Below are 7,720 nucleotides of genomic sequence, written 5' to 3' on the forward strand. Positions count from 1 at the left end.
CGATCGGTCAAGACATACTTTATAGGTTATCCTAAAGGAACACTTGGACATTACTTCTATTCGCCAACCGAACAACGCGTTTTTGTTGCGGCTAGTGCGACATTCTTAGAGAAGGAATTTCTCGAGAATGCAAAGAGTGATAGAACCTTCGACCTGTCGGAGATTCCAGAACCAAACACCGAGCAACCATTGTAGGAACCTGTTCCTTCAATCCCGGCTGCGGTGAATATTCCTGAGGAACCTAGGAGGTCGGGAAGAGTCTCTATTCCTCTGGACAGATACATTGGTATGGTCGAGGAACATGACATAGATGACGTTCTACTCTTAACGAGTAGTGAACCCGCAACCTATAAAGGTGCCATGACTAGTTCTGACTCAAAGCTATGGCTTGAGGCCATGCAATCCGAGATGGACTCCATGTATGAGAACAACGTGTGGGATCTTGTTGACTTACCTGCTAAGGTTCGTCCCCTTCAATGCAAATGGCTTTACAAGATAAAGCATTATGTGGAAGGTCAACAAGATATCTATAAAGCACGACTAGTTGCTAAAGGTTTCACCCAAGTGCCAGGTTTGCACTACGATGAGATTTTTGCACCCGTAGTCATGCTGCGTTCCATTCGGATTATCTTAGCGATTGCCGCTTTTCATGACTATGAAATTTGGCAAATGGACGTGAAAACCGCCTTCTTAAACGGCTTTTTGGAGGAAGAGTTGTACATGGTACAACCCGAAGGTTTCATCGATCCAGTACATCCTAAGAAAGTATGCAAACTTAAGCGTTCCATTTATGGACTTAAGCAAGCATCAAGGAGTTGGAATCATCGCTTCGACCAAGTGATAAAAGAAAATGGATTTACTCGATCGGTCGAGGAACCATGTTTATATATCAAGTCGAGTGGGAGCAAGATTGTTTTCCTAATATTGTATGTTGACGACATACTCCTTATTGGGAATGACATACCTCTCTTATCTTCGGTGAAAGTATGGTTGAAAAACCATTTCCAGATGAAAGATCTGGGAGAGGCACAAAGAATTCTAGGCATCCGTATCTATCGAGATAGATCACGACGGATGTTATCTCTCGATCGGAGTCTTACATAGACAAAGTCCTAGAGAGATTCAATGACCAACTCCAAGAAGGGGTTTCTTCCTATGGCTCCGGGGTGCATTTGAGCAAGTCTCGAGGCACCGAGACACCGGAAGAGAAAGAGCGCATGACACGGATTCCTTATGCTTCGGCTATAGGATCAATCATGTATGCCATGATATGCACACGTCCGCACGTGGCATATGCATTGAGTATGACAAGTCGATTCCAACAAAGATCCAGGTGAATCACATTGGATGGTGTCAAGAACATTCTTAAGTACCTACGGAGGACTAAAGATTGGGCATTGACTTATGGAGGCGAACAAAAGCTATGCGCAACCGGTTCTGCAGATGCTAGCTTCCAAACGGATCGAGATGACTCGAAATCTCGATCTGGATTCGTTTTTACTCTTAATGGCGCTGCGATCATTTGAAGAGTTCGAAACAAAATCTGTTACAAAGAGATTCTACGACGAGTCCGAGTACTATGCCGCGTCTGAAGCAACAAAGGAAGCGATATGGATGCGTCAATTCTTACATGGGCTATCTGTAGTGCCTAGTTCGAATGACCCGATCACCATCTATTGCGACAATAGTGGTGCCATCTTCCAAGCTAAGGAGCCAAAGTCTAGCAACAAGTCTAGACATGTACAACGGAAAGCTCATCTAATCCGGGATTACGTGGAGCAAAAGGAAGTAGTGATAGAAAAGATTGCTACGGATAATAACATAGCAGATCCTCTCACTAAAGCATTACGACAAGATAAGCATGAAGGGCACGTAAATTCCATGGGAATCAAACGTGTTCCTGAGTTGTAGTACTCTTTTATGGATCAGATTCATTCGCTTTTGTACTCTATACAACATCATCGTTTTGATACTTTATAAATATTTTGTTTTTCATGTGGAATTGTACGACAATTTTGAACACCACAAAGTGAACTGAACGAACATAATATTTTTTATAGTCCTTAATTGCCCACATGAGCTGATAACTCTGGCAATTATTTTGTGACGTTGGTTGATGGTGGGTTCAACGAGCCATAAGTCAACCGGTTGACTGACCAATCACAGAGGCGATTTATACGGATATTTCGTAGGACACAATTGTGACATCGACGTGGAGTCCTAAATTTTCTATAACATTCCGTGCCCGGTCGTGGATAGGACCTCCATGGTGATCCTAAGAGTCGATTCTTTTGACTATCGACTGTCTCTTGAGACTACGGCAGATTTTGGGTGACTTTGGTTTCTTTCTCACGGTCATCCGTAACAGGGGGCCAAGTAGATTTTTTCTGGGTCATTTCATGCTGTGCTTAGATCGGAAGGAGTCGAGTTGAAGGAAATATTCAGCCTTTATCGTACTCGATATTTCTCGGGGCCACTCGAGGAGTCAGAATCGAAATGCATGGCCATGCTCGGATACGGATTCGTTTTATCAGTTAAGTTACTCTCTAGTCGGGGAAACCACTCTAGATACAGATCGATTGTAAAATACGACCTTTGTGGATCCAGATCTGCAAATTGTTTTACATTGAGTGGGAGAAATTTTAAATGAATATGAGAATCGGTTATCGCACATACACTTGTACGGACAAGTGGGAGTTTGTTGGAGCTTGTGTCCTCCAGTTAGTGCGGATAACGTCATTGCACACACACTTGTACGGACAAGTGGGAGCTTGTTGGGGTTGGTGTCCTTAACAGTCAGTGCAAGGACTTATAAATCTCTAAAAGGATCAAAGGGCATACTTTTGGTATTATTATCAGTTGATCCACGTTTATCAATAACGGTTGGCTTGCTAGATAAGTTTGACGTTATTGTCATACAGATGGCGGTGATCAACTGGTCCCTAAAAGTCACACCTATAGGATACGTTTGAGAGATGTGACGGTATGAAAATACAGTCATATAGATGCCAAATTTGACTAACCAGTTAGTCCGAGTTTTTGACTATAAATTAGTCAAAATGTGATGTTGAGATATTATATTTAATACGGATTAAATATTATGGGCTAAGGCGAATTAACCAGTTAATTCGTAAAATTAGATATAAGCGTTTTATATTTAATTAAATGTACATTGAATATTAATTATACAATATTGTCTTTGTCGGACATGTATTAATACTTCAACTAATCCGTGTTATTAGTTGATGTTTTAATAGCCGATAACCGATGACGATTTATAATAAATCGCGTCATATACATTTAGCAATTTTCGAGCCGGTCCACGAGGTAAAATTAAGAGGAAGTGGAAGCCCACTTCCCCATGCATACCCACGGTGGCGAAACACACAAAAGGAGAGCTCCTCTCCTTTTGTGACCGAGACAATTTCTTTTTACAGAAAACTAGGGTTTTGGAGACATTTTCTCTCTGAAACCTAGATCTCACATCTCGAAAACCTCACAACAAGTTCTCCCAATATTGCAAGGCAATCGGAGAACACGTTCTAGCACAAGGGCATATCTCGGACAAATCTTGGGTGCAACAATTAGGAGGGAATCTCTGTTGATTTCTGTTCTTTACGCCGTGCATCAAAGGACCCGAGGTTGATTCCTATTCCTTATCGTTTCTCTTTTGTATTTATGTTTTATGACGATATTCGCATGTTAAATTTACGTTATAGTCCTAAATTTAGAGGGTCTTATACGGATATTACCATACAAAAAGGTGTTCTGAAATGGTTGTAGAAAACCGGTTTTGAAAATCGTCATTACGACGGCCTAGAAATGCGTGTTGAAATGGTTAAAAAAGCTGGGTTTGAAAATCGTCATTACGACAGCATAGAAAGGCGTGTTGAAATGGTTAAAAAAACCAGGTTTGAAAATCGTCATTACGACGGTCTAGAAAGGCGTGTTGAAATGGTTAAAAAAATCGGGTTTTAAAATCGTCATTACGACGGTCTAGAAAGGCGTGTTCAAATGGTTAAAAAAACCGGGTTTTGAAAATCGTCATTACGACGGCCTAGAAAGGCGTGTTGAAATGGTTAAAAAAACCGGGTTTGAAAATCGTCATTACGACGGCCTAGAAAGGCGTGTTGAAATGGTTATAAATACCGGGTTTGAAAATCGTCATTACGACGACCTAGAAAGGCGTGTTGAAATGGTTAAAAAAAACCGGGTTTGAAAATCGTCATTACGACGGCCTAGAAAGGCGTGTTAAAATTGTTATAAAAACCGGATTTGAAAATCGTCATTACGACGGCCTAGAAAGGCGTGTTGAAATGAAATGGTCGGCGAAAGACCGAGGTTTGAAATGGCCATTATAACGGCGCAAAAGGGTGTTTTTGAAAGTTTGAAAATGACACGGAAGGACTTATGATCATATAGCACATAAGCACTCACAGTTTCATTATATTTTGCATAATGCTGACACGGGTTTTGGCTTAAAACGGTGGGTTACACACCAAGCAATCAAACCCCGATTTGCGAGAGGGATACAAATCCAAACAAAATGTGTAAGGAGGGTGCCCTAGCCTCGTGCTCGAAGGTGATGAAAGCTCTTTGACGAAACAGAAATATGTAACGTCAACGGTATGCTTGATTCAATCGGGATTCGAAACGCGGGGATGAGAAAACTCACGCCGACGAGACGAGCCAATTGGTCGAAAAGGGTTAGGTTGTGGGCTCGGAAAAGGAACCCGACCGTGACCGTAATATCAATTAATGCATTCCAACCAAGATCTCATTCGAGTCTCACCATCTATGGATCACAAAGACACAAGTGTCCTAGTTTTCCCTAGCGGAGTCGCCAATCTGTGGACACGGGCCCACCTGCGCGCCCAGCTCGATCTACGGACGTACAACTGATGTGACCATAATTTGAGCATATTTAGTCCCCGAATTATCCTTGTTCACATGCTTTTTAGTGCATATTTGGGTCATTTATTGTCTTTAGTCCTTTGTTTTGCATATTCTTTGAGGTTTTGTTTCCTTGGTAGGAAAGGAGTGCAAACCTTGCATTTTCATGGCAAAATGAGACTAAATTGATTGAATTCAATGACCAAGCATCAAGGAGAGACAAGATTAGAAGGCCTTTGTACATACTATAGTAAATGGGCAATGAAGAGAAAAGATCCTTGAATCCCCGAGGAAATCCCCAAGGATTTTATGAAGAAAAAAGGAAGAAAAGAAGAAAGGAGGAAGCTGATCTACAATCCGAGCGAACTGCCCACAATCCGCCCATCCAAGACAAGCAATCCGAGCGTCTTCCTCAGAAGGGGCTCTGGTTCTATAACCACCACAATCCGCCCGTCCACCACAAGAATCCGCTCGTCCAAAAGACCCACAATCCGGCCGTCCCGTGCCCTGGACGCTCGGATTGTGTGACAGCTAATCCATCTTCTACTTGTTCAATGAAGGATGCGCATATTTTTCAAAGACCGGCGATTCCTCAAGGACTTAATCGTCATTTAAGCCCTTAGTAAACCCTAATTTATGTACCTAATCCCCCCTATAAATACCCCATTAGTCTAATTAGCTAATCATGTTCTTCTTATCAATCTTTAGTGTAGTTTATATCAATCAAATCTCTCTTTAATCTTGTAATCAACTTTTAATCAAGTCTTAATACAAATCTCATTTCCTTAATCTCTCTTTTGTTCATATTTTATTTTGGGTAGATGAAGATTATTTGGGTTATTATTGGGAGATTGACAACCTTCCAATCAATCATCAAGTACTTCTATTATTCTTTGTTTTATTATTGGAATCATTAGTAGGTATAATTCTCTTAATCCCTTTTTAATTATTGTTAATCATCTTCATTTATTCATCATGTTTTACTTTGTTGGTATGATTGACAACCTTGCTAGCATGTTCAACATGATAATGAGTGAGTAGTTTCCTTAACTAGAGTTAATGGGTAATTAGGGGAAACCAAAATGGGGGATGATTCATGCTTAAATTAATATGTTTTCATAGTTTATTTGCTTGCTTGTTGTGATCTAAACTTATGCACATGTTATGTTTGATGAAATGCGAGCCTATGAATCCTTGCATTTTTTACCCATCACCTATCCTTTGAATGAGACTTGTAAGACATAAACCAACTCGAGTCTCATTAGACCATGCATATAGTTGAGTAGGGAAGATTAAGTCGACTTGTAGGTGTTATACAATCTAATCGATTCGGCTCTGGGACCCAAACTTTCCTAGGATTGTAAGATATAAACCAACTCGATCCATCACAACAATAATTGCTTGCTTATAATTTGAGAATATGTTTGTATGATCAATTCCCATGAATCCCGTATGACCCTATGACACCCTAGTGCCTTTTATCAGTTGTTTACATCCCTTTTTAATCATCTTGCTTGTTTACTTTTATTGCTATTTAGTTTAGTGATCTTCTATTCCAACCCCAAATTGTGACACCCCTAGACACCGCTAGTTGCAATTGAAAATCTCATCTCAATTTCCGTCCCTTGGGATCCGACCTTTACTTGCCTCTTCACTAATTGTAAAGTTGTTTGTGGAGTTATAAACAGTGTTTTGGTCTAGGTGCTCCTAACGACAATTACCGAAAACTAAACCCTCACAAGAGGTACCGACCAAAAATGGCGCCGTTGCCGGGGACGGTGTTAAGTTGATTTAGATTTTATTAAATTGTTATTAGTTGTGTCTTTGTTTGCCTTGGGGAAGTAAAACTCCTCAAGGTTTATTCTAATTATTTTCGAGTTGTTTGATATTTTGCATGTCTAGAAGATCACAAGGTAATTTGTTACCCTTTGATCACGAAATTGAAAGGACTTTGACAAACAATAGAAGACTTGCTAGAAGAACTTTGAGAGGTATTGGTGAGGTTTTAGATATTCAACCAAACACTATTGAGTTCATCAACCCTTTTGCAAGAGAAGGTGAGGAGAACCCAACACAAAATCAACCCACAATGCCTAAATTTTCATCACATTCCGTACCAACCGAGGAGAACCTACCCAATGGTACTCCCACACCACAACACTTAACCAGAAACTTTATTGCCAAATCCGCATTTATCAAATTAGTCGAGAGAAGCCAATTCGGGGGGATGCCTAGTGAAGACCCTCACTCTCACATGGAGACTTTTTGTGACTATTGTGATGCGATTTCTTAAACCGGTGTAACTCAAGACCAAATTCGATGGGCCTTATTTCCTTTTTCTCTAATTGGCACCGCAAAACAATGGTTGAAAGGCCTTGATAAGGCTACTCTCGGAATTGATTCTTGGACGAAGTTGGCTCTAGCTTTCTACAAAAAGTTCTACCTACCGGAAAAGACTAACATGCTAAGAGCTCAAATTACGGGCTTTAAGCAAAGAGATGAAGAATCTTTGTATGAAGCTTGGGAGCGATTCAAGGGAATTTGTCGCTCATGTCCTCATCATGGACTTAGCGAGTGGTTCTTGGTACAACAATTTTGGAATGGTCTCTATGAAGACTCAAGAAACATTCTCAACATGGGATCAAATGGTATGTTCACCGAAGTTGACGACAATCAAACTTGGAACAAGATTGAGGAAATGGCGGTCCATAATTCACAATATAGTAGACCTCGCAAGGCTACTAGAGGAGAAAAGCATGAAGTGGACTCTATTACTCAATTGGGTGATCAACTTAGTGCTCACATTGATACCATCAACTTGAAGTTC

General features: G+C 40.6%; 1 non-coding gene across 1 annotated transcript; it reads right to left on the reverse strand.

Moving 5' to 3' along the window:
* Nucleotides 1-7,354: 7,354 nt before the first annotated feature.
* LOC141624847 (small nucleolar RNA R71) lies at nt 7,355-7,461 on the reverse strand. Its single transcript, XR_012534655.1, has one exon. It is a non-coding gene; the product is annotated as a small nucleolar RNA R71 (small nucleolar RNA).
* Nucleotides 7,462-7,720: the final 259 nt, after the last annotated feature.

The sequence above is a fragment of the Silene latifolia genome, chromosome 1 (assembly GCF_048544455.1).
Source record: "Silene latifolia isolate original U9 population chromosome 1, ASM4854445v1, whole genome shotgun sequence".
NCBI classification, from domain to species: Eukaryota; Viridiplantae; Streptophyta; class Magnoliopsida; order Caryophyllales; family Caryophyllaceae; genus Silene; species Silene latifolia.